This window comes from Triturus cristatus, chromosome 4_2 (genome assembly GCF_964204655.1).
Source record: "Triturus cristatus chromosome 4_2, aTriCri1.1, whole genome shotgun sequence".
NCBI lineage: Eukaryota > Metazoa > Chordata > Amphibia > Caudata > Salamandridae > Triturus > Triturus cristatus.
This window is the reverse complement of record NC_140586.1, coordinates 589,618,717-589,645,322: the sequence shown is the minus strand read 5'-3', so window position 1 is coordinate 589,645,322 and position 26,606 is coordinate 589,618,717. Positions and strand designations below refer to the sequence as shown.

The window sequence follows — 26,606 nt, the reverse complement described above, 5'->3', positions numbered from 1 at the left end:
AGAAACAAGGAGGCACACATTCTTTGCATCTGTCCCAGCTCGCACAAACCATTTGGAGATGGGCCATTCCACAAAACATATACCTTCCGGCAGAAAATCTTCCAGGAGTTCACAATCAAATTGCGGATCTGATAAGTCGACAGACACTGCAGATACACGAATGGGAACTTCATCCCCAAGTTCTTCAACCATTTTTCCAAATGTGGGGTCAACCAGACATAGATCTGTTCGCCACTCACGCAAATGCAAAATGCCCAACCTTCGCCGCCAGGTTTCCACATCTGTTTTCCAAAGGCAATGTGATATGGATGAACTGGTCAGGCAGATTTGCATACGCTTTTCCGCTACTCCCATTGATTCCCCTAGTAGTAGGCAAGCTCAGACAATAGTCTCTCAAGATGATCCTGGTGGCTCCCACATGGGCACGGCAACCGTGGTTCACAACACTACTGGAACTCTCAGTAGTTCCACACCAAAAACTACGCCTCTCCCCAACATTGCTAACGCAGAACCATGGAGAGCTAAGGCATCCCGATCCAGGTCAACTGAATCTAGCGATCTGTCTCCTGAAGTCCTAGAGTTCGGTTACCTTAACCTTCCGCCGGACTGTATAAACATCATTAAAGAAGCCAGACGCCCTACTACTAGAGCTTGTTATGCAGCAAAATGGAAAAGATTTGTCATCTACTGCAATAACAAGATTGATCCGCTGGATGCTTCAATCCAAGACATAATTTACTATTTGCTACACTTACAAAGATGTAATCTAGCATATTCATCCATATGATTACATCTAGCAGTACTTGCTGCTTATTTACAAAATAGACAACACTTGTCACTATTTAGAGTACCTGCAATTAAAGCCTTTGTGGAGGGCCTTAAAAGAAGAATTCTTCCCAGACAGCCACCCTCTCCGGTGTGTAATTTAAACATTGTTCTTACCAGGCTCATGGGTCCCCCATTTGAACCTCTACATAAATGTGAACTTCAGTTCCTCACATGGAAAGTAGCTTTCCTTGTCGCAATTACCTCTCTCAGAAAGGTAAGTGAGATCCAGGCTTTAACCATACAAGAACCATTCTTACAAATACATCATAATAAAGTGGTTCTCCGAACAAATCCAAAATTCCTTCCCAAAGTAATCTCCACTTTTCATCTTAACCAGTCAGTTGTGTTACCGGTGTTTTTCCAAAACCCAGACTCTGTGGCAGAGAGAGCTCTTCATACACTAGAAGTCAAAAGAGCCCTACTTTATTACATTGACAGGACTAAGCCCTTTAGAAAGACAAAACAACTGTTTGTAGCCTTCTACCCACCTCATAAAGGTAACCCCATCTCCAAAGCTGGGATAGCGAGGTGGATAGTAAAATGCATTCAAATATGCTATCAAAAGGCTAACCGCACATTGACAAATTCCCCTAGAGCGCATTCAACATGCAAACTAGGGGCTTCCATGGCATTCTTAGGGAACATTCCTTTAGATGACATCTGCAAAGCTGCAACATGGTCTACACCACACACCTTCACCAAGCACTATTGTGTTGACGTGCAGGCTAAGCAACAAGCTTCTGTAGGCCAGGCTGTTCTTAAAACACTTTTTCAAACTACTGCAATGGATACAGGTGACCACGTCTAGGGGAGACACTGCTGTACAGTCTATGCATAGTGTACAATCTGCAGCTCATATGCCTCGAACGGAAAATGCTACTTATCAGTATGCATCTGTTCTTGGCATGTAGAGCTGCAGAGTTGTACAAGCCCACCCGCCTCCCCGGAACCTATATCTGTTTCAGTATTATCTTCATTAGATACATTCACATTGACATCTCTTGCTTCTTACTGACTCCATCATTTCCCATTATGGCGAAAAACAATCTGAGGATGGAGTCGATGCCCATGCGCACTATCGTCCAAGGGAGTAGTCACCTATCTCGTGACTACAAAAGACTCTTCCAAGACAACAACGTGCAAGCATCTGAGCCCAATACCAGATTTTGATCTATGCATAGTGTACAACTCTACAGCTCTACATGCCAAGAACAGATGCATACTGGTAAGTAGCATTTTCCTTTTCGAGCGGGGAGTATGTGACAAAAGCGTCTAATCTCAGACTTAACTGTGAACATATCTATGAAGGACAAGGGTGTACGTTTGCTACTGATGTTGCTGGAATCGAAGTCTCACACACCAGCTTGATATTGAGAGTAAATGTGGCCTCAAAACATGCCCTGGTGAAACTTAAAGTACAAAAGTGCATTAATAACCCATTTGACAACTATTCCCAGATCAAAATATGTAAGCAGTGGGTACCCTATTGCACCTTCTTCAGTTGCAGCACCTTTGCACAGTGTAAGGGATTGAAAATAACAGGCCAGACAAAAAATGGGGAATTTAGATTTGGTGGTTTATTATCTTAGGGCCCAAACTAATAATACTCCTTATCCGTTTGGCTTCTTTTTCTTTTAAGGTCATTCCATCGTCTTCTTTGCAACGGGCCGATGTAACAGACCACTCTAGTCTTCATGCAAACGCTGTGCAAGCAACGCTCCTCAAAAGAAGAGAGAAAGAAAAAATAAAACCACCGGTAAATGTTCTGTTACTCCTGATAAGTTTCTTTTTAGGAAGGGGAGTGAGGGATCATCAAAAGTCCCTATCCGCCACTGAATATCCTATAAGTGTGACGGAAGACCAATCGTTTTCTTTCAGGGCCATTCTAACAGCTTCTCAGCTGTACTGACTCCTTCCCTCCTCCCTGCCAGCCCCCGGAGATGTGCACGTACCTGTGCAAGCCACGCTCCTCCGGGAGCGTGGCTGGGCGAATATCAGGATTGTTGGCCTCCTGGCTTACTGCCGCTTAATCATCTCGAAGGATCTTCGGCTGAATGAGCTGTCGTGTTTCTTCTTCCCGGTCTCCGTTCTCGGATCCTCATGACTTTCCTCCTGCAGTCAGCTCCGTTGGCGTCCTTCATGGTTTTTAGTTCCTGGCTCCTCCCCAGATGCAACTTTATGAACGGTCATAGTTCATAGTCATTTATGACGGTGTTCTCGAAGGTGAGGTTGATTACATACTGGTGCCAATTAAAGCGGTTGCACTGTGTCGCACCAATTAAATTATCATGAAGGAAATCCTAATACTCAGTCCATTCTTCCATCTCCACAGCCTGTGAGAAGAGGAGAGGGTCTGTTCTAGCAGGGACACACCACCATTCCTCACCATCTACTTCTGAGTTGGAGGTACGCTGTTCCCAACACGCCCCTGCCCTAAGATTTTCTCGATCGAGGAAAAGGGGAATCCGAGAAAGTAAGTCTGTATTTCCGTAGTCTGTCCCCTTTCGATGTTTCACTTCAAAGACAAAGGAATGTGAAGATAGGAACCAGCAGAGGACATGGGGTTGTTCCCTTTGTTCCTACTCATCCACAATAAGGGGGCATGGTCAGTATTTAGGATGATTGTTTTCCCTCAAGATAGTAACAGAGTTTTACTATGACACATTTAATGGCGACTCCTTTTCTGTTTTGGGGTACTTTCTTTCTCGTGGAAATAAACTTCCTACTGATGAAATGAATGCGTAATTCAATTCCTTTTGGGGATAGTAGAGACAATACTGCCCCTAGGCCTGATTCTTAGGCATCAGTTTGGAGGATGAATGGTCTACAAAAATCAGGAGAAGCTAGGATGGGACTAGAGGTAATGGCCCTTTTTAACTGCTGGAATGCCTTTTTCACTGTCTTTGAGGGATTCAAGAGCTCTTTCATTTTGCTTTCTTTTTGCATTTAATCTGTGAGGGGTCCTGCAATTTCTGAATATTAAGGTATGAATCTCCTGTAATACCCCAATAAATCTAAGAAGGTCCTCACCTCTTTATTGGAAGAGGGGAATGGTGTATCAAGGATATCTCTCACTTTATCCTCCTAAGGTTCTCTGATTTCCCAGAACATAACCGAGCTATCTAACCTTGTTATATCCAACCTTGGATTTCTTTGCGTTTATATGTAACCCGGCTTGTTGTATGGCTTGAAAGATTTCTTGACCGTGTTGGATCTGGTCTTCCCAGGAGGAGCTGATTATTACGATCTCATCAAGGTATGCTGACTAGTATGCCTGGTGATTTCGGAGCACCTTTGGAAAATGACCGGTGCTCCATGGAGACCGAAAGACCAAAGCAGTTTTTTCCTTCTCTCTCTCTCTCTCTCTCTCCCCCCCCCCTCTCTCTCCCCTCTCTCTCTCCCCCCCCCCCCTCCTTCTCTCCCCCCTCCTTCTCTCCCCCCTCCCTCTCTCCCTCCCTGTCAATAGTCCTTGGTGAGGTTCAAGACGTGCAGATACCTGTCCAAGCCATGTTCCTCCGGGAGCATGGCTGGGCGAATGACAGGATCGTTGTCCTTCTGTCTGACTCCGCTTGGAGTATCTTTGACTAAATCAGCCATCTGCGTTTCTCCTTCCCCGGTCTCCGTTCTCAGATACTCGTGTCCTTCCTCTCACAGCCAGCTCCATTGGCGTCCTTCGTGGTTTTCAGTTCCCGGCTCCTCCCCAGACGCACCTTCACGAACGATCATTCGTTCATTGTCATTTATGACGGGGTTCTTGAAGGCGGGGTCGATTACATACTGGTCCTAATTAAAGGGGCTGCGCAGTACTGTACCCGTTGGAAATCCTGATCCTCAGTCCATTCTTCTGTCTCCACAGGCTGTGAGAAGAGGGTCTATTCTAGGAGGGACACCACCATTCCTCACCATCCTCTTTGGAGTTGGCGGTACGCTCTTCCCGACACACAGACTGCCATTTGCACCTAATCTTGTCCCCATGCTTCCCAGGGCCTCTGGTGCGTTTGTGTCCCCTGTCGTTTAAATGAATCGCTCTGGCCCCTGAGCAGGCAGAGGTCAAGACCGAGACCCAGAGCAAAAGTCTGGGAGAGGCCTCGTCAAGCTTTTATTTGCTCCTGGGCTGATATTAGTTGTAGGCCTAAAGACATGTTAATCGTTAATATTGTGAGGGAGTCGGACTGGCGCAACGAGGACCCCAGGCATTTTCTTTAAAAATGGAGCCCTGTATCTGAAATTTGAACGAGGGGCAAGATAATGAGCAGGTTGAGAGAAGGAGAGGTGTGATCTCATATATGTATATTGCTAAGGCTGAAGTGCATGGGATCTGAAAAACTTTAAAAAAAGGGTCAAATGACTTAGCGCCTTATAAAATACAGCAGCTTATTCCCCCATTGAAAGGTTTAAGTCCAGTGAGATTTTTGATTTATTGTTTATTTAAAAAAATGCATTCATAAGAAAAGTACAATTAAAAAGTTGCACACTTAAAATATGTAACACTTAAACAGCCTATCACACATTTCAATATTACTTAAAAGGGATTATTACTGATCACTTGGTAGCAATCTACTATACTCGGGCCACTGGAATTATGCGACATGGGAGGGCCAAATATTACGGCAGGGTTGACTAAATTATGTGGTAAGAAAAAAAGGCCAATTATGCAGTGTAATGCAGCACATTTTGTGAAAGTATTACTTCATTATTTTACCGTTTTTACACTTGTTAACAATGTCTGGGCATAGATTGCACCTCATTAGTTCCAGTTCAACACCCAAATAAAGCAATAAGCAACAGAAAGTTGACTTGCAAAGGGCTTGCCACTACGCAACAGGTTTTGTTGCATTTTTAGTAATTTTTTTACTAGCCCTGACAGCTGAGGTGAAACTGCTAAATTAAACGATGAGACATCCGCATGGTAATAAATGGCACACTACTGCAACTGGGCATAAAACAGGGGCCGAGTGAAGCATATACCAAAGGCCCATCATACTGACACTTTCTCATTTGTTCTTAGTTCACAACATCATACTTTATTAAACTTTCTTTTTATGTGCTTTTGTAAAAAACAGCCCTTTTTTAGGGTACTTGTAAATATGCATGGTCACTCTAATTACCAACATCTGAAAAAAGTGTCATCTCCTCCAACATGCTAGAGGCCAAGCAAAAAATTGTTCAAAAAAGTTATATGCAGACCTTGAGTATTGTTTCTGACTTAAGCAATTAAAGTTTTTTATTAAACAACTGTTATGTTTTTATTTTGTTGCATCTATGATTATAATACCTTCTTAGGCTTCATCCCAATTATTTTCAAGGAGAGAAATGGAAGTACTCCTGAGGCCAGGCTTAACTCCCCCCACCCGCCAAAAAAAAGTAACATAATTGGGAGCCACGGCCAACAGCCAATAGTTCAAGGGAGCTGTGGGTCGAAAAGGTTTGGTAACCAGTGCTATACAGTGACAGACGTTATACAATGTCATACTATACCATATCATTCTACACCATGCTATACCTTAACACGCCATACCATACAATGTACAGCAGTTGTGCTATTGTACAACTTGGCTAAAACAAATACCAATAGATCTTGCGTGAGACCTATTGGCTTTGCCAGTACTTTTGTACTGACTAATAATTAGGATCACAAAGCATCCTATTTCAGGTTTCTTTTCATGTCGAAGCCTACCAGACAGCACAGTTGCCTGTTTGCGAGAAGACTTCTTATGAACATTCTGAAAGCTTCCCTGGGAATGCATTCCACCTGTTGCTTACCATTGGCTTTGTGGTGTGTAACTTACATTTGCTTAATTTCTATTTGTGACTTTATTTGTTTGCTTTATTTGTTTTAGGCGGTTCAGCATGTCTTTGTCCCTCTCATGGAGCATAACTGTTTACCATTGCTGCTTGTATTCTTTCCCGAGTGCTCCCTTTCTGTAAACAGGCATTTACATTTTTTTCTTCTACTGTCATATTTGCTGTGCATTCAAAGACAGAGGTCAAATTTCTGGCTCTGTCTTCCGAGGAAGCTTGGTGTTTACTTTTCTTTCGCTGACTTCAGTGTGAAAGGATTTATGTGACAGTCTTGCTGGATACCGGGGGTTCGAAAAGAAAGGTTTTTTTCTGGCATGCAGCAGAATTGTTTGTCTTAATCTAACTGTGCACATATTTCAGAAAATATAAAAATCAGGAAAGTCCAAATGGAGCACTTTTTTGGGATTCTGGTGGAAACAAATATTTGAATACGATCAAATCCATACAGGTGATGCCATTTCCTCATAATAGGAAGCTGGCGCTGCATCTACTATACCAAAGTAAGGTATAGTGGGTACAGAGTCCAGGGGATCCCCACAGGTATATCAGAGGCTAAATTAGATAATCATTAACGGCTCTCTTTGTGATAGTGTGGTTGAGCAATTAGGCTTATCAGGAGGGTGTGTTATTCATTTATTGTTTCACTCAATCAAGAACTGATTACACACACTCTAAGACAGAATCCAGACAAATTAGGTAAGTGGACACCGTTGGTTGGACCACCCACGGCCATGGGGTGTCTGGTGCAGGGGTGTCTATTGGCGTCCGATCTTACCAACTCTGGTCACGGTCGGCATGCCCCTTCAGGTTGAGGCTGCAGGCGTTGGGTTGAAGCTTGAGGTAGGTCAGAGTTCACCAGATCCCAGGTCCGGATCTCTGGGGAGACCTCCTCATGGTGTTGGGCCACTCTAACTCGGACCATGGGCGTCTGGTGCAGAGTACTGCAGAATCGTGGAGCTGCCTGGATCCAGATTCTGTGGTTGAAGTTGAGCAAATCCGGTCCTCATGTGAGGCTTGAAAGATTTAAGGTGAGTGCAGGGCAGGTCCTTTGGGTTCTGGGGGACTGCGGCTGCTGGACACACTGAGGTTTCCACTGTACAAAGATCAAAGTTGGTACAGGCTGGTACAGCTGGGGCCCAAGCAGTTGGTGTCCTCTTCCTGGGTCAGCACAGATCTTCGGTCCTTCTTGTTTCTGCCTCGTATAAGAGGAGGCTCGGTTTGGGGCTGCCCCTACATACTAAATGTAGTTACCGGAGTGTGCTGGTCGGGACCAATGGGTCCCTTCCTTGCGGTGGTACACCCCCCTCTAGTGGGAAGGGGCATGAACCGCTCCCTAATTGGCTGGGCCCCCTCATCGTCAAGATGGAGGGGACTGATGTGTGTGCTTCACATGGTCTCCCTCACCTAAGCGGTGTGGTTGGCAAAGGTGGGAACACCTCTCCTCCTGACTTAGTGTTCGAGGCATATGAGCTGTAAATCATATGCTTTAGCATAGATCGCCATCTGGTATTGGGTCCGGATGTTTGCACTTTGTTTTTGTTTGAAGAAGTCTTTTAGTTACAAGGTAGGTGACTCCTCCTTTCAGTGATAGTGCTCCTGGGCATCTACTTCATCCTTAGATTATTTTTTCCCACCACCGTTATCGGACCCCTTAGACGCGCAATCCACTACACTCGACAGTATTGTTATCGATCAACGGTATTGTTATCGATCACGGTTCCTCATTCGACGTGCATCGTCTCACTTTGAAAAACTTTTAATCAGAAAACTGGAGGCAGGCTGTCGGGCCTACCCGTGCTGACTGCACTAGCAGTCGATGGAACGGACTCCATTCAAGCTATGTCCCGGGTGTCGTGCTAAATTTCCACGCACCGACTTGCATGAAGTGTGCAACCTCTGCTTGACCCCGGAATGCGACGAGAAGGACTGCTACGCGAGATGCAACATCAGAGCGACGCTGTTCCTGACATCAACATCCATCTCAAGGGCCAGAGGAAGAAGAGCAGATCTCCGTGTCCGAGGCCGACTCCGACATGGAAGAAGACGACAACATCACTACGAGTCAGCATACCGTGAGTACAGATTCCCCTGTGCCCATTCCACATGACAAAGGCTCTGGTCCCTCATTCGCCCTCGGATTCAGGTCGGCACCGACAAAAGGTTTCTGATGTCCCTCCCTCCGGCCTGGCTCCGAAACAAAAAGAGAAGCCTTCTGACTAGGGCTCGAGCCAGCACCAATCTGATGCTGAACCGACACCTTCGGCACCAAGACATAAGACCAAGCATCTATCGGTCAACATACCTTCAGGACCGAAGATTCCACCTTCGACATCGAAAGGCTCGGACCTGAAACCTTCCAAGGCCAAAGACTCTGTGCCGAAATCCTTCAAGGTCAAAGACTCGGAGGCGAAACACTCCAAGGCCAAAGACTGAGCTGAAAACCTCCAAGGCTAAACACTCTGCGCAAAGGCTCGGAGTTGAAACCTTCGGCGCCGAAATCATCGGGTAAAGAAAAAGACACTCTTCCCAAAGAACCTCCTTCCAATGAGCCAACTTTGGACACAAAACAGAAAAAGCTGACAAAACAGGACATATTCAGGGAACCCTTAAAAAAAACGGACAATTGACCTACCAGAGGACTATCATATCCCTCTTAAGAAGAAGAATGTGAGTACTAACCCTACTCCTCCTTATATTCCACCTCTGTATCTGATGCCTGGGCGCCTCTGGTACTGGCTGCAGCATGGCGTGAATCTGTTGGTGAAGAGAACGAAGATCTTTAGACAATTTATATAATCTACAAGCAGGGGGTACTCTATCTCTGAAAAGCGCTTGGTTCTTGGAATGCCCCAGACATTAGCAGGGCGTCCGAAGACCACTTTGTACGGGGACAACCCTGTTCTAGAAGGCACTGTTGCTCTGGTAGATAATAAAGCCAAGGGTAATGCATCTGGCCATCGCAATCCTGTGCTTTCTTGAATCTTTGCTAGTTTCAGTTTGAGAGTACCATTGTACTTCTCAAACAGGCCTGCTGACTGGGGGTGGTTCGCTGCATGAACCTTCTGCTTGGTTGAGCGTTCCGACTGCGATGCGTGATTTATGCTGCCATACTGCTGCAACTAGTCGTCTAGCAGTGGCGAGATTTAATTGCTCCACATACAGCTAAACAGCCAACTCCGTGGAATTTGAAAGAGGCTGGAGCTTATGCCATTCGCAGATTGATTAGTACAACTCATTATCCTCTCTAACATAATAGGACACAGACTGGTCTATATGTGAACTGGATAAATAGGAGTGTTCCTGACATTACCAAAACGACTAGTTTTCACAGTCGAGTTAACCGGTTGTTTGCACTTCAGATACCCCCTTCAATTCCAGGGCTTTCGCCCCTCTTATTGTTGGCCCTGACGAAGGTGGCTCTCCACCGAAGGGCGCGTAGGCCAATTCTACGAGTCTAGAGGAGAGGTCCCAAGAGATCAGCACCATCAGAAAACAACTGTTCTAGTGTCTGTTTCTCTCCCCACTCAACTTTGTGGGACCTTGTATAGCTTCTGAATGTTTTTGTTATTTTAATAGTATGCGTATGACTGATGTATGTTTGAGAATGAGAGTATGATGAGAAGATTCTTGTTATCTTAGTGGTGGGGGTATCCACATTTATGAATACGTTTTTTTTTTGTCTTAGATGGTCTAATTAATATGTATGTCTATTGTATATAAAGTACTTGATGTTATCACTGAAGTAGAAATTAAAAATTGAAAAAAGTGAAAAAATAAAATGACTGCTAAAACATACTTTGCATTGGATGTATCTTTAACCAATTATTTATGGTTGGCAGGATAGAACCTGTATAGGTCTCTGTTAAAAGCAATATAGGTCCTGATAGAGGTTTTTGATTGTTTTCTCTTGCCCTTTTCCCCCCTGCTCTTGGACCTCAAGTAATTTTAGGGGGGGCCTTTTTCTTGATATACCTTCTGCTTAATATGCAAGCCCTTGCGCACCAATTCGATGACTTTTGAATTAAAGTGACTTCCGTTGTCCCTCCAAATCACACGTGGCAATCCATAGCATGGGAAGAACTATTTTAAGAGTGCCTTCGCCATCTCTTTAGTGGGGTAAGTCTCAATCCATTTACTGAAGGCACAAATCACTACCAGCACATACTTCAAGTTATTCACCCATTCCATTTCGATGAAATCCATCTGGAGAACCTCGAAAGGGAAGGAAGGCGGTGCAAAGTTACCTGCAGGTGTAGGAGTGCCTTTTCCAGGATGATGCTTCAAACAAACAATGCAGTGTTTCACTAGGTGTGTGGCTACCTTAGAGATATTATCGTTCTGCCATACTGGGTCCAACAACTTACATATTCCTTTGGCACTAATATGTGCGGGACCGTGGGCCATGGTCACAACAGGGAGCACGTATGCGTTTGGGAGCAACCATATCTGTTTCCCCGACAAGTCAGTCCAACACCCATCCTCGTCCAGATGCCCTGTTCTCTCCTCCCACATTGCCAATTCTTTTAGCGTGGCCTCACCCTGAATTTCCACTACATTTTCCAATGTGTCCTCGAACATTCCATTGTCTGGGCCACAGCTAGCGGGACCTGCCACAAACATATTTTTTATCTTTGATTGAGCCATCTCCTTAGCTGTCTGGTGTGCAAACGCATTTCCCCTCCCCAACATCGTCAGTGATGACTTTGTGAGCGCTGCATTTTATTATAGCTAAGTTATCAGGGAGTGTCAATGCAATCTATGTATCAGTGGGCCGTGTATTCGCAGTCCATGCGAATTCAAGAACCCCCTCTCTGCCCAGAGGCGCCCAAAGTTATGGGCCACCCCAAAGGCGTACTGGCTGTTGGTGTAGACCTTGATAGTCAGTCCCTCACTCAACTCACAAGCCCTAAGGAGGGCAACCAGCTCTGCAGCTTGGGCCGATTGGTATGGGATACAGGATGTCTCAACTACAGTGTGTAACGTGATTGCATAAGCTGAGGTGGTAGTGCCATCTGGTAGTTTGAAACAAGAGCCCATCGATATATAGTTCCCCTTGGGGGTCAGATAAGGGAACATCAGTCAGGTTTTCCCGTCCTTTCGTTTCTTCCTCAGTCCGAAATAAACAATCATGGACAAGGGAGGGGTAGTAACAAGGCTGGATTCAGAGTCTCAGCTCATCGAAGAACACATTACATTCATGTCTTCCCTTACCTATACGACTGGCTGATAAAAGCCAGATCACCACAAAGCTGCCTAAATCACACTCAAAAGACAGTCCAACTGCTTCACGACTTGGGGTTCACTGTAAACCTCACCGTCTCACCTCCAACCATCCAACACACAAGTGTATCTAGGAGCCACAATAGACACTCGCAAAGCTCTAGCGTACCCCAACCCAGTCAGGATTCGCAACATGCAAGCTCTAATATCACAGTTTCAGCCTCAACACTCATTACCAGCACGAGTGTTCATACAATTGATCGGGATGATGGCTTCTTGCATTTTAATAGTTCCCTATGCAAGACTTCAAATTCGTCCCCTACAGGAATGCTTAGCACGTCAGTGGAACCAGGCTCAATGTCAGTTATCAGATCTGGTGTTGATGGATGCCTGTACTCATCGCCCTCTGCAGTGGTGGAACATACAAAACCTTTCCAAGGGGCGGCCGTTTCTCGATCCGGTTCCACAGATCGTGCTAACGGCAGACGCATCCCTCACTGGTTGGGGAGCTCATTTGGAAAAACATACCATTCAGGGCATGTGGACTCTGCAAGAAAAACAGCTCCACATAAACCATCTCAAGCTGCTAGCAATTGTTCTAGCATTGAAAGTCTTTCAACTTCATCTAGTAGGCAAAGCTGTCCTGGTTCGCACAGACATGACAGCGATGTACTACATACAAAAGCAAGGGGGGACGTACTCCAGCTCTCACAGCTAGCACAGAGCATCTGGAGATGGGCCATACCTCAAAACATAGATCTCCTTGGAGAACATCTTCCAGGAGTAGACAACCAAATTGCAGATCTGCGCAGTCGTCAACGACAGCAGATCCACGAATGGGAACTTCACCCTCAAGTTCTCCTCCCATTCTTCCAAATGTGGGGCCGAGATAGATCTGTTCGCCACCCACCTAAACGCAAAATGCCCAAACTTCGCGTGCAGGCATCCACACCCATTGTCCAAGGGCAATGCACTATGGATTAATTGGTCAGGGATATTTGCTTACGCTTTTCCACCTCTCCTACTCATTCCGTTAGTGGTTCGGAAACTCAAACAACTCTCCCTGACGCTTATCCTAGTTGCTCCCACATGGGCCTGACAACCCTGGTTCACGATTCTGTTGGAGCTATCAGTAGTTCCTCAACAAAAACGACACCTTTCCCCAAGGTTTCTTACTGAGAACCATGGAGAGATAAGACAGCCAGATCACAATCAGCTCAATCTTGCGATCTGGCACCTGAAATCCTAGAGGTTGGCTACCTTAATCTTCGGCCAAACTGTATGAATGTTATCATAGAGGCTAGACGACCTACCACAAGAGGATGCTACGCAGCAAAGTGGAAGAGGTTTGTCGTTTACTGTAACAACAATCAGACTGATCCACTGGTTGCTTCAATCCAAGACATTTGTTATCTATTACACCTACAACGTTCTAATTTAGCGTACACATCCATGCGCTTACATCTCGCTGCAATAGCTGCATATCTGCAAAATAGACAACAATTGTCTCTTTTCAGAGTGCCCGCTATTAAATCCTTTTTTGGAAGGACATAAAAGACTCATTCTCCCCAGACTTCCACCTTTTCCAGTGTGGAATCTCAACATAGTCCTTGCAAGACTCAAGGGTCCACCCTTTGAGCCATTGCAAAAATGTGAAATACAATTTCTCACCTGGAAGGTAGCATTCCTTATAGCGATCACCTCTCTAAGAAGAGTCAGTGAGCCTCAGGCACTAACCATAGAGGAACCATTTTTGCAGATACAACAAAACAAAGTGGTTCTTAGGACTAACCCCACATTTTCACCTAAAGTCATCTCTGCCTTTCATATACACCAATCTGTTGAGTTGCCTGTGTTCTTCCCTCAACCAGATTCAGTGTCAGAATGTGCCCTTCACACAATAGATATCAAGAGAGCATTACTATACTACATAGAAAGAACAAAACTGTTGTAATTAATCAATACTGTTATCTATACTGTAAGTGTGTAGTTCGTTCTCATTATCACACTTGTTGTTATCTTTGGTATGCCCCGCCCCACCCCTACATCCCCTGTAAGTGGTCCCCTCCACTGGAGTTCATTTAGAATGTTGGGGAATCTCCCCTGTCAGATGGAGAGTGGATGATCAGTAATAAAGGACTTGAACTTACCAGCCTTGGAGTCTGTAGAAGTTTACTTACAACACTGGCGACGAGTTGCAGAACTGCGTGGGGGGCAGCTGATCATCTCCCCTTTGATTCTCTCCATCGATGCTATTTTGGGAAGCAGAGGAGGTCATGACTCATCCTGTCTGAGGAAACATCCGTCGATCTACGGTCAGGCGTGCTGGTTGGTGGCTTCTCACCTGTCGAGAGAATCGGCTTTGTGCTCTGCGGTCCTTTGAGTTAGCGAACTTAAGGAGCGGATTGATTTCACTCATCATCTTTCCTTGCCCGGTTAGAGAGTGGCAATCTGAGCTTCTTCGCCCTTCTGTGACAGGCTGGTTTTGTCAGGTTCTTGATTGCCGCTGTGTCCGGAGGTGCCCACAGCGTCCCTGACCCCTTCGCTTATTATCTCTGGGAAGCTTACAGTTTGTCTTCTCAGCGCCCTGGCGAGAGGGTGATTCTGTGTGGATGACAGGATTTCCTCTCGACGACTCCGCGATCAGCTAACGGAGGTCGTGGATCCCGCCAGTAGACTGAGGTTGTGTTCCTTTACCTCAGCTTTCACCTTCCGGCGCCTCAGTCTCCCGAGAACCATCCGATTCCGTGTGGAAGGCAGAATTTCCACAAGTCTTCGTCAGTGTGCAGCAAGCGGAGGACGGGGATTTCGATTTTAAAGGTTGGTCCACCCGGGAGGCTGAGGGTGTGTTCCTCTTCACCTCAGCTTTCGCCTTCCGGCGCTTCAGTCGCCCGAGAACCTTCCGACGGCATCGCCCCACCCCTGGTGTCCGGGGGTGTGTCGGGGGCGGTTCCGCCGTCTTTTGATCGGCGTTTTTTTGGAGCTCCTGCCTTCAAGAATCGGCAACGTGATTCTTTCGTCAGTGTCCACTTTCAGAGCCAGAGAGTTGTGCGAGCCCGTGGTCCTGCAGTCACGGTGAGTCGGGGAGAGGAGTTTTTGTTCCGCTTCCTTCAGTCTCCGATGCACCAAGTTTCTACGGCTGTGTGGGGGTGAGTCAGGTGTTTCTGTGGCACTTTTGAGAATCGCGCTCCGTCAAGTAAGGCTAGGTTTGCTTCCTGAACCTTGTCCTGGAGCCAGGGCTCACAGTGAGTGGCGTCGGCCCCACGCTTGGGGGGGGGGAGCATTGGTGGTATCTCACGGGCTTTCCATACCTGCATTGCGGGGGCTACCTGGTTAACTCCAACTCACCGGGGATACAGCAACCAACCTTACAGTGTGCAGATTTTGCTGTGTGGAGGGTTTTCTTTTGCGCGCATTTTCAAATGGGTACCCCAGGAATCAGCCAGCCACCCACATTCCTCAATGAGTGTGGGGACCCGGAGATACATTGGAAGGATTGGACAAAACTTTTTGAATCCTACCTAATCGCAATGGGGGGGGAAAGATTCTCTGCCCTCAGGAAACAACACATTCTATTGCACAATTTGGGGGTACATGGTCGCAAAGTGTATGAAACTCTACCGGAACCTGAGGTGGAGGCTGATGATGAATGTGATATCTACGATATCACTTTAATGAAGTTGGAAATACACTTTGGGGACAAGGTAAATGTAGTTCTGGAGCGTCACAAATTTTTCACCAGAGCTCAAGCGAAAAATGAGTCCATTAACAATTACATTGCAGCCTTAAGAGGTCTTACGCAACTGTGCGAGTTTGGGGACCTAAATGATTCGCTCATTAGAGATCAACTGGTCAGATGCACGAACAATAGCAGGGTACAAGAGAAACTGCTAGCTAAGAATCCCGTTTTAAGGGAGGCCATCTCAATTGCGCAATCTGTTGAGCACACAGCTAAATGTGTAAAGGAGATGAAAGTCAAGGAGGAGATTGTTGCGGTGGTACAAGCCGAGTCTGGTGAAAATAGTGTTCATAAGATCCAAGAAAAAAAAAGTAGTAAGGAGAATGCCATAGTGAGACATAATACTGAGGGGCATGTTTTAAAGTGTTTTAGATGTGGTAGCAGCAACCATTTGGCAAACAATCCTGTATGTACTGCACGAGGGGTTCTGTGTAAGAAATGTAACAGGAGGGGGCATTTGGCAAGGGTGTGTAGAGAGGGCATAAGTAACACAGTCAGTGTGGTCAGCACTCAAGAAGAGCCACAGGCTAGATATGTGTTCCAAGTCAAGGACAGTGATACAAGTACAGAGATTAACTATCCAAAGTGTATTGTGTTATTTGATAACAAACCGCTTGAAGTATTTGCTGATTCATGCTCTCCATTTACGTTGATAAATGTTAAGGATTTTGAGGGTTCGCTAAAAGGTTGTACAATGAAGTTATGCATGCCAGATATATCTCCAGAAGGTTACACTAAAGAGCCCATTCCCTTAGTGGGCATGACAAACAGCCATTTGAACTTTATGGGAAGGACCACAGTAGGTAAAGTGTATGTGGTAGAGAGCGGGGCCAACTTGCTAGGGTGGCAGCATCAGAGGGAGTTGGGGATAATTTTGGATCCCAATAACAAGAACCAAGTTCTGCAGGTCAAGGAGCTGGTTAGCAATAAGCACCTGCAAGAGACTTTTCCGAAGTTGTTCACAGATAGGCTGGGCAAATTAAGGGACTTCCAACACAAGATTAAGGGGTCAGGCAAGGTGCAAAACCTGTGGTGCATAAGACACGCCCTGTCCCTTTTCGCCTCAGAGACATGCTTAAAGAAGAGCTGGACAAACTCAATGAGATGGGTGTCATCCAACCAGTGGAGGCCGCAGAATGGCTCGCACCTTTGGTTCTAGCATCTAAAGGCAATGGGCAAGGCATCCGCCTTTGTGTGGATCTCCGCTCTCTTAATGACAACATATGGGTGGAAAGGTTCCCTCTCCCCAATATAAATGAAATGTTGAGTACCATGGGGAGGGCCAGTTTCTTTTCGGTCATTGACTTGTCCATGGCTTATCACCAGGTGGAACTGCACCCTGATTCTAGACCGTTAACGGCCTTCAGCTCACCGTTTGGTGCATATATGTTCAAGAGGATGCCGTTCGGCCTAGCTTCGGCGGCGTCCGTTTTTCAGAAAATAATGCAACAGGTGCTGCAGGGAGTTAGGAACACGCTCTGCTTCCAAGATGACATACTGATGTATGGGGCCACAGAGGAGGAGCATGATGACACGCTCAACAGGGTGTGTTGTAAACTCTCAGAAGCGGGGTTAACAGTGCGGTTGGACAAATGCAAGATTAAGGTTACTTCCGTTGACTATCTAGGCCACACTATATCCAGGGAAGGTTTTAGACCTAAATACAGCCTTATTCAAGCAGTTGAGGATGCCCCACACCCAACCAACAAAGAGGAGCTCAAATCGTTCCTGGGTCTGGTGGAGTATATGTAGAAATTTGTGAGGAACTTTTCAGAGTTATGTGAAGGGTTGCGGGAGCTCCTCAAGAAAAATGCAGAATTTGTGTGGGAAAGTAGACATGAGGAGATGTTTGGAAGAATAAAACAGAAAATTGTCGAGTCCCCAGCCCTTGGCACTTTTGACCCTAAAAAGAAAACCATTTTAACGACAGATGCATCCAATAAAGGACTGGGGGCCATGCTGTCACAGAAAGGAGACGGAGAAGAAACGGTCATCGCTTTTGCGTCCCGTGTGTTGACTTCATCTGAGCGTAACTACTCAGTTATTGAGAGGGAAGCATTGGCCTGTTTTTGGGCAGTGCTACATTTTAAGTTTTTTCTGTGGGGAACGAAGTTTGTAATACACACTGACCACAAACCTCTCACCTTCATGTTTTCCCCCAAACAGGCTCAGAGTGTATCGCCTCGCATAAGTAAATGGGTCCTAGGATTAGAAAACTATTGTTTCAAGGTAGAGTACTTGCCGGGCCCGGAAAATGTCATAGCAGACTACCTTTCGAGGGCACCCGTGGAAGGAGGTCCTAATGATGAAGTGCTAGATGTTCCCATATTCCCTATCCATCTCACGTCCATTACTAATGGTGAGTGGGAAAAAGGAATGAAGGAGGACACAGCCATGGAAACGTTAAAGAATTTCATTATCAAAGGATGGCCAGAGAAAATATCGGAAGTTCCTGACAGTATCAAAGACTTTTGGGAAGTGAGGCTAGAATTGTTCATCCTCGAGGGTCGCATACACCGTGGGGATAAGATCATTCCGCCAAGGGAGATGAGAAGCAAAATAATTGACTTGGCCCACGAGGGGCATCTGGGCAGAAGCCTTACGAAGAACAAGGTCAGGAGCTGTTATTGGTTTCCGAAGATGGATTCCATGATCGAGGTAAAAGTGAAGGAGTGTATTAGCTGTGCTAGGAGTGACAAAAGTAAGATTCCCCACAGAACTCCTCTGTCACCCGTCAGTGTCCCTACGATCCCATGGACAAAGTTAGCTGTAGACATCGTAGGGCCCATGGACAAGTTAGGCCCACAGAAGCGGTTCATGTTTGTCCTGGTGGATTATACCTCCCATTGGGTCAATTTCAAGTTCACGACATCTACAACAACCAATAACCTCATCACATTTTTGAGGAACATTTTTGTATATGAAGGTATCCCTAGCACTTTGGTCACGGACAATGGGGTGCAATTCGTCTCGGAGTCTATGAAGGATTTTTTGGAGGAGCTCAATATAAGACACGAGAGAACTGCACTTTATTGTCCAAAGGCTAATGGCCTAGTGGAAAGGGTGAACAGGATGGTGAAGGAACACATCCAACTAGCTCTCACCAATGGGTTCAATGTGGAAGACTCGTTACGAGAATGGTTGTGGGCATACCATACTGCACCTAACATGGTTACAGGAATGTCTCCCTTTGTATTCCTAAGAGGGAGGGAGCCGGGTACTAAGATGCATCCCAGGTGGTTGGGCAGTGGTAAAAGTGTTGGTCATGATCTAGAACAGAGCAGAAGGAAAGTTGAAGTTCATCAACAAAAGTATAAAGCATGGTATGATGGAAAACATGGGGTGAAGGATGTGGAGTTTGAGCAAGGTACGCTCGTAAGGGTTAAGAAACCAACTCATGTAACACCAGGGGCGAGTAAGTACGGGGACTCCACGAAAGTAGAAAAGACAGGAAAAAATGTAGTGCGTCTGGAAAGCGGACAGACATGGAGTAAGGATAGATTGGTGAAGGCAACATAACCCTGAGGGGTTTGCAGCTCTGAAATGTTACAGATGTCAAGCTTGTTTTCCCCACAGAGGGAGATGTGTTGTAATTAATCAATACTGTTATCTATACTGTAAGTGTGTAGTTCGTTCTCATTATCACACTTGTTGTTATCTTTGGTATGCCCCGCCCCACCCCTACATCCCCTGTAAGTGGTCCCCTCCACTGGAGTTCATTTAGAATGTTGGGGAATCTCCCCTGTCAGATGGAGAGTGGATGATCAGTAATAAAGGACTTGAACTTACCAGCCTTGCAGTCTGTAGAAGTTTACTTACAACAAAAACCTTTTAGGAAAACCAAACAAATTTTTATTGCTTTTGCTCCACCACATAAAGGCAATCTCATATCAAAATCAGGCATTGCAAGGTGGCTAGTTAAGTGCATTCAAATATACTACATTAAAGTTAAACGCACATTAACAATTCCCCCTAGAGCACACTCTACACGTAAACTAGGGGCTTCTATGGCGTTCTTAGGAAACATACCCATAGATGACATCTTCAAAGCTGCCACATGGTCTACACCACACACATTCACAAAACATTATTTTGTTGATGCGTTAGCAAAACAACAAACTAGTGTGGGCCAGGCAGTTTTACGAACACTATTTCAAACCACTGCAACAGCTACAGGTTAGCCACCGCTTCAGAAATAGCTGCTTTATAGTCAATGCTAAAGCATATGATCTACAGCTCATATGCCTCGAACGGAAAATGCTACTTAACTAGTATGCATTTGTCCTTGGCATATAGAGCTGTAGAGTCATATGCGCCCACCCGCCTCCCCAGGTACCTTTACCTGTTGCAGTGATATCTTACTTGGATACAATTTACATGGACATATACCTTTACTACTTTACTAACTCCATCACCCTTTATGGCAAAACAATCTAAGGATGGAGTCGATGCCCATGCGCACTCTCACCGAAAGGAGAAGTCCCCTACCTCGTGACTACAAGACTTCTTCGAACAAAAGCAAAGTGCAAACATCTGGACCCAACACCAAATGGCGATCTATGCTAAAGCATATGACTCTACAGCTCTATTTGCCAAGAACAGATGCATACTGAGTAAGTAGCATTTTCCTTTACTGCTGATTCTCCTGCCCAGATTGAGGGTCAGAACTGGTGGGAGCTAGTTGCTGGGGGCTGCAAAAGGCAGGGACAGATTACAAAGGCGGCAGGCCTTTAAAGCTTCCCCATCGTGGACCCATGCCCTCCTGGGGTAGGAGGCATGACACCTCTGCCCAGTGTGGGCTTTGTTTCTGGACCCAGAGCACGGAGGCCCTTTACCCAGGGATTCAGAAACCTGTCTGGTGCTGGTAAATGGTGTCTGCCTTTCAGGAACCCCACCAGGGCTGGTTGTTTTTCAGGGGGCATCTCTAAATTGCCCTCTGAGTGCATTTTACAATAAATCCCACGCTGGCATCAGTGCAGGTTTAATGTGCTGAGAGGGTTTCTACCAAACTTCCCAGGCTTCAGTAAAGCCATTATAGAGATGTGGAGTTCGTAATGACCAGCTTCCAGACCATATACTCTTTATGGCTTTACTGTACTTACAATGTCTAAGAAAGGGAATGGACTTGGACACTGTAGGGGTACAGTGCTCATGCCAACGGTGATGGATCAAACCCAGATCTGTTGACTGGGTGTGAGTGTTTGATTGGTTCTGATGCTCCGTTCCATCACCACCCCCTTTTGTACCGCTTTGTTCGCCATAAGTTGGCAGGGTATGCTCAGACGTGAGTCCCTTGCTCACTTTGCCACTGGATTCAAGCAAGCCTGGCTGAAATGCCAGAAACCGGTCCTAGGAAGCTTGTTTCCGGTCCAGGGAAGGCATGGCTTGGCAGTTCGGGCTGGACTGTTCCCATGAGGCACATGGTCAGACTGATTTGCATATGGCCATGTCTGAACTGGGGTGGCAGAGTGGGCTAAAGAACGGTGATGGATCAAACCCAGATCTGTTGACTGGGTGTGAGTGTTTGATTGGTTCTGATGCTCCGTTCCATCACCACCCCCTTTTGTACCGCTTTGTTTGCCATAAGTTGGCAGGGTATGCTCAGACGTGAGTCCCTTGCTCACTTTGCCACTGGATTCAAGCAAGCCTGGCTGAAGACTGCTGAAATGCCAGAAACCGGTCCTAGGAAGCTTGTTTCCGGTCCAGGGAAGGCATGGCTTGGCAGTTCGGGCTGGACTGTTCCCATGAGGCACATGGTCAGACTGATTTGCATATGGCCATGTCTGAACTGGGGTGGCAGAGTGGGCTAAAGAACGGTGATGGATCAAACCCAGATCTGTTGACTGGGTTTGAGTGTTTGATTGGTTCTGATGCTCCGTTCCATCACCACCCCCTTTTGTACCGCTTTGTTCGCCATAAGTTGGCAGGGTATGCTCAGACGTGAGTCCCTTGCTCACTTTGCCACTGGATTCAAGCAAGCCTGGCTGAAGACGGCTGAAATGCCAGAAACCGGTCCTAGGAAGCTTGTTTCCGGTCCAGGGAAGGCATGGCTTGGCAGTTCGGGCTGGACTGTTCCCATGAGGCACATGGTCAGACTGATTTGCATATGGCCATGTCTGAACTGGGGTGGCAGAGTGGGCTAAAGAACGGTGATGGATCAAACCCAGATCTGTTGACTGGGTGTGAGTGTTTGATTGGTTCTGATGCTCCGTCCATCACCACCTCCTTTTGTACCGCTTTGTTCGCCATAAGTTGGCAGGGTATGCTCAGACGTGAGTCCCTTGCTCACTTTGCCACTGGATTCAAGCAAGCCTGGCTGAAATGCCAGAAACCGGTCCTAGGAAGCTTGTTTCCGGTCCAGGGAAGGCATGGCTTGGCAGTTCGGGCTGGGCTGTTCCCATGAGGCACATGGTCAGACTGATTTGCATATGGTCATGTCTGAACTGGGGTGGCAGAGTGGGCTAAAGAACGGTGATGGATCAAACCCAGATCTGTTGACTGGGTTTGAGTGTTTGATTGGTTCTGATGCTCCGTTCCATCACCACCCCCTTTTGTACCGCTTTGTTCGCCATAAGTTGGCAGGGTATGCTCAGACGTGAGTCCCTTGCTCACTTTGCCACTGGATTCAAGCAAGCCTGGCTGAAGACGGCTGAAATGCCAGACACCGGTCCTAGGAAGCTTGTTTCCGGTCCAGGGAAGGCATGGCTTGGCAGTTCGGGCTGGACTGTTCCCATGAGGCACATGGTCAGACTGATTTGCATATGGCCATGTCTGAACTGGGGTGGCAGAGTGGGCTAAAGAACGGTGATGGATCAAACCCAGATCTGTTGACTGGGTGTGAGTGTTTGATTGGTTCTGATGCTCCGTCCATCACCACCCCCTTTTGTACAACTTTCTAAAAGTGTAATTTTCAAAATTGAAACTTAAATCTAACTTTACCATGAGAGAGGATTTTTAATTATATTTTCATAGATTCCAAACATGAAATGCTTATCTGCCCCCACCAAATGTTAGCACTTAATAAATGAAGTAAGGCAAACCAGTTATCCTATGGGGCAGGTAGACTTCACAGTAGTGAAAAACAAATTTGAGAGTTTTTCATTACCAGAACATGTAAAACTTGAAATTACATGCCCAACTTTTTATTTACAATGAGCCCTGCCCTGTGGGATACCTAGGGCCCCTTTAGGGGATACTTTAATGTAATAAAAGTGGAGTTGAAGGGCTTGCAGGGGGATTATATTGCCAAGTCAAATTGGCAGTCTAGTCTAAAACTGCATTGAGGTTGCACTGGCAATGCCTGGGGCATGTTTGAAGATGCTACTTAAGGTGGGGGACCAATAAGTGCTGCAGGCTCACTAGTAGCTTTTAATTTACAGGCACTGGCTATATGGTATATCCACAAGGGGATTATAAGTAAATTAATTATGACTGGCGTGACTTGGAGCCGTATGGTGATGGTTGCCTAATGCTCTAGTTCCCGAGCCATATCCCACGAGCGCCATCATCCAGAAGCACCCACTAACCCCCAGGGGATATTGACTGCCAGGGTTGTGGCGTGTGGTGGCCTGCCTAACTGGGATGCTGTTGGCAGCTGCGGCAAAGTGGGAAGCGATCAGTGGGCAGAGCACAGTTCGACCTGAGGAAGGACGGCAGCCATCTTGCCAAACGTGCCCCATCCACCCTACACACACAACACAGCGGTGGACTGAAACCTCTGGGTGGCGGAGTAGACAAAATGGGGGGTGTGCCCAGACGGAAGGTGAGCTCCAACACTTGGCCACAGGGGACCCGAGTCAAGGGGCCTTTGGGGCCTTACACTGAAAATGGTTACTGCAGCCACTGGCCAGGACACTCAGACCCAGTGGCCGCTTCAGAACTAGCACACAGATGGGGTGACTGAAGGTCCCCTGATTATTGACCCCGAGGTGGGTGTCGAGGCCCTGGGCCCCCTTCACCTCCTATAACCGCCTCAACTGCTGGATGATCACCCAGTGGGGCGGTGGGGACACCACACCTGCATTTACACTGAAGGTGCCTGCCAGGTATATGGACCTGCACCCCACGACAAGGAGAGACTGCTTTAGAACTGATGACCGACGGGCTACTCACCTGAGAAACCTGTGACTATGGAGTGAGTGCTAGAGATTGGGGAGGGGTGCCACCGTGAGCCCACCACTCGAAGCGGGGTCTGTAACCCCCAGGTGGACAAAGGGGTCTAGGGGTCAATCCCTTCCACGGTTGCGAGATTGCAGTGCCTGCTGGTGGCAGCCCACAGAGTGCCCAGGTGACCACACATGGGCTAATACTTGGACACTTGGCGAAGCAGGAGCCAAGCGTGCGCGGGCCTGATACAGGAGGAAAACACTATGATCCACCCCAAACCTATCAGGCCAGTGGGGAAGGCACCATATGCACGGAGAGCCGGGGTAACGGACAAATGCCTCATCCTACAGGCAAGGGCCTGGAATAATAAGTACGTCATGGGGCTTTTTTTATTTTGGGAAAACTAGCCCAGCTAACAGCAAGATGTACTGTCTCTGTAAGCACATGCCTGTAACTTTTTTCTTTATTACTGATCTGTTTATTAATTTGTATATCTTTCTTTTCTCTTTAGGAACAGATGGAGATGTTAGATGGCCTGCAGTTTGAAATAGTGTGTAAGTATTTTTTTTTTTTAGGAGTTACCTTAAGTAGCCGTATCATTAATAATGCAAGTTGACCTGGCTTCTACTACGGTGTGGTTTCCCGTGGCTCTTAACCTCGCTATGACGGAGCCCTTTCCCCTGTCTAGCTGTCTACCGGCTGGTACATTCTCACCTAATGGACAGTATGTGCTGATGCCCAAGTCTGATGTTCATGTTTATTTGTGAGGGACGCAATACAGACACCGAAGGGCAGGGATTCTTACACAAGAGCTCCAGATCGGATCCAAAGCCATAGAACCCCCCCCACCCTCGTCCGCATTTCCTTCTTTCTTAGAGTGGGGATCCGATAACGTTACACTAACAAAAACACAGATGTTTATAAAAATGGCTGTTGCAGTATCTTACTGTGTAGGGGCTGTCACCAGTCGAGATCACTAGTTAAAGCTAACTGCTTGCTTTAGCTGCAGTAAAGTGCCTCGTTCCGTCTCTCAATGCACAAACATCATCTTTTCAGATCACCAATATGGGGTTTTGTACTTGTGAAGAATGCAGTTCAGTAATCCAAGGGAGGGCTTTCTTATTTCATCTTGCGCTCTACATAACCCTAGTACGTCTATGCAGCTGCCCACTCTGCAGTGGAAAGGCCTATTGGTAGTACTATGGGTTTTTTAGGTCTCACCCATGAGACCGTGAAAGCTCTCTGGTTGCGAAAGACCATTTATGGACTTTGCAAAAAACTTAGTGAACTTACAGCCCACTCATTGTTTACCTTTATTGTGTCTCTTATTTGCTTGCTTGTCATTTCATGGCTTATCTTCCACTGGTTGTGTAGTTCCCTCTGGCGGAGCAACGTCGCTTTAGCATCCTTTTGATTGGCTGATTTGTAGCCTTCCATTGTTGACTTTTGGTAACTACTTTTTTCATTGTGGTTAAGCAAACATGAGTGTGTCTGTTTTCCACAGCGCTCCTTCATGTGCTTCCACCTCCACTGCCAAATAATCGCCCCTGCACTCCATGTTGCTGTGTCCCTCTAAAAGCTCCTTTTTCCTGCTCGCATGTGTTTCTCCCCAGCTAAACTCCCCCACTCCCTTGCACTCTCTGTTGCTGTCTTCTCTTATTCTTCTCCCTCTACCCCCCATGTTACTCTCTCCCCTTTTCTCCACCTGGCTTAATTTTTGTCTCTTTTTTATTTTAGCTTATCGACCTTGCCCAGTCTCAGTTGCTGCCCTTACACGCCCCTCAGTTCCCCTGTCTTTTTTTTGGTATTTTAGTTTTTGGGGAGAGGGCACTAGCAAATTGCTGCCAGCCTCTTCACCTTAGAAACAAGTATTTTTGTGCTACTCGAATTTATTTTTGTTTTTTATTGGTGCCTGTGTCATTTCGTAAGCATGTGCATGAGTGGTGATTATTGTTCTAGTCTACAAAATGACACGGCCACTAGTAGTGGCCTTGTCATTATGACTTTTCTTTGTTTTCCTTTTGCCCAATGCTGCACAGTATTGCCAAAAAAACTTTGGCAAAGCCATATGTCCCAAAATCAGAACCTATTGGCTTTACCGATGCTTGTTGCTACAAGTGTTGAAAAACCCTACAGATTTTTCTTCACCAGTTTTTGAAGATATATCTGTAATACTGTATATTGCTGAAGCACCTCGAATTTGGGTGTTTTTGAATGCTTTTTAATTGAGTAAAATATAATATGAAAAGTCTTCTGGAATTTGTATTTCTCTTTAACGCTAGATGTCAGTTTATGTATCCATTGCTTCATACACCCTTGTGTCAACAAAACCCTTAATATTGAGATCTCGATTTTTATTGTTTTTTAGTCCTTGGTCGTCCTTTAAATTCTACGGTCTAGCGTGATAGCATGCTTTACCTTTTAACAACCCTGCTTTAACATTTGAGGTCATTCCAGAAAAGATCCATTTGTGAAGGATGCCAAAGACCTTATGTTACCTACAGCGTTTTACCACTCTCTGCTCGTTTGTTTTTGCCTATATGTTACAGAAGCCATTTGTTTAGATAGATGATGTACTAAGGAAAGAGACTGCAGGATCTTTGAGACTAGGGTAAGTTTGTATTGTAGAGCTAAAACGAGAAACCGTATTCATGTGGTCAGGCGCGGGCACACGCTCACTATCTCCCACACAGTAAATCTGCTCAACTTTCTTGTTGTTTTACGCCTCAAGAATCCTTGGATTGGGGGCGTGGCCAAGGAGCCAAGCATGATGGCGGTGTTCTAGAGGAGCTCCGTCTACCGCCTCTGTAACCCACTAAAATCCATCAGCCCATCCGACCCTGCCGGAGATCGGGGATGGAGAAGGGCTGGTGAACCCCTCGGGACTGACTTGGTGCCATGTGAGACTCCG

General features: G+C 46.3%; 1 protein-coding gene across 1 annotated transcript in view; it reads left to right on the top strand.

Annotated features, from left to right (window-relative positions):
* RNPC3 (RNA binding region (RNP1, RRM) containing 3) overlaps positions 1-26,606 on the top strand; it is a 343,990-nt gene that overhangs the window by 247,088 nt on the left and 70,296 nt on the right. Inside the window, exon 15 of the mRNA XM_085602252.1 lies at positions 24,207-24,249. The gene's annotated coding sequence lies outside the window, so the exon portion shown is untranslated. The remainder of the gene's footprint in view (positions 1-24,206; positions 24,250-26,606) is intronic.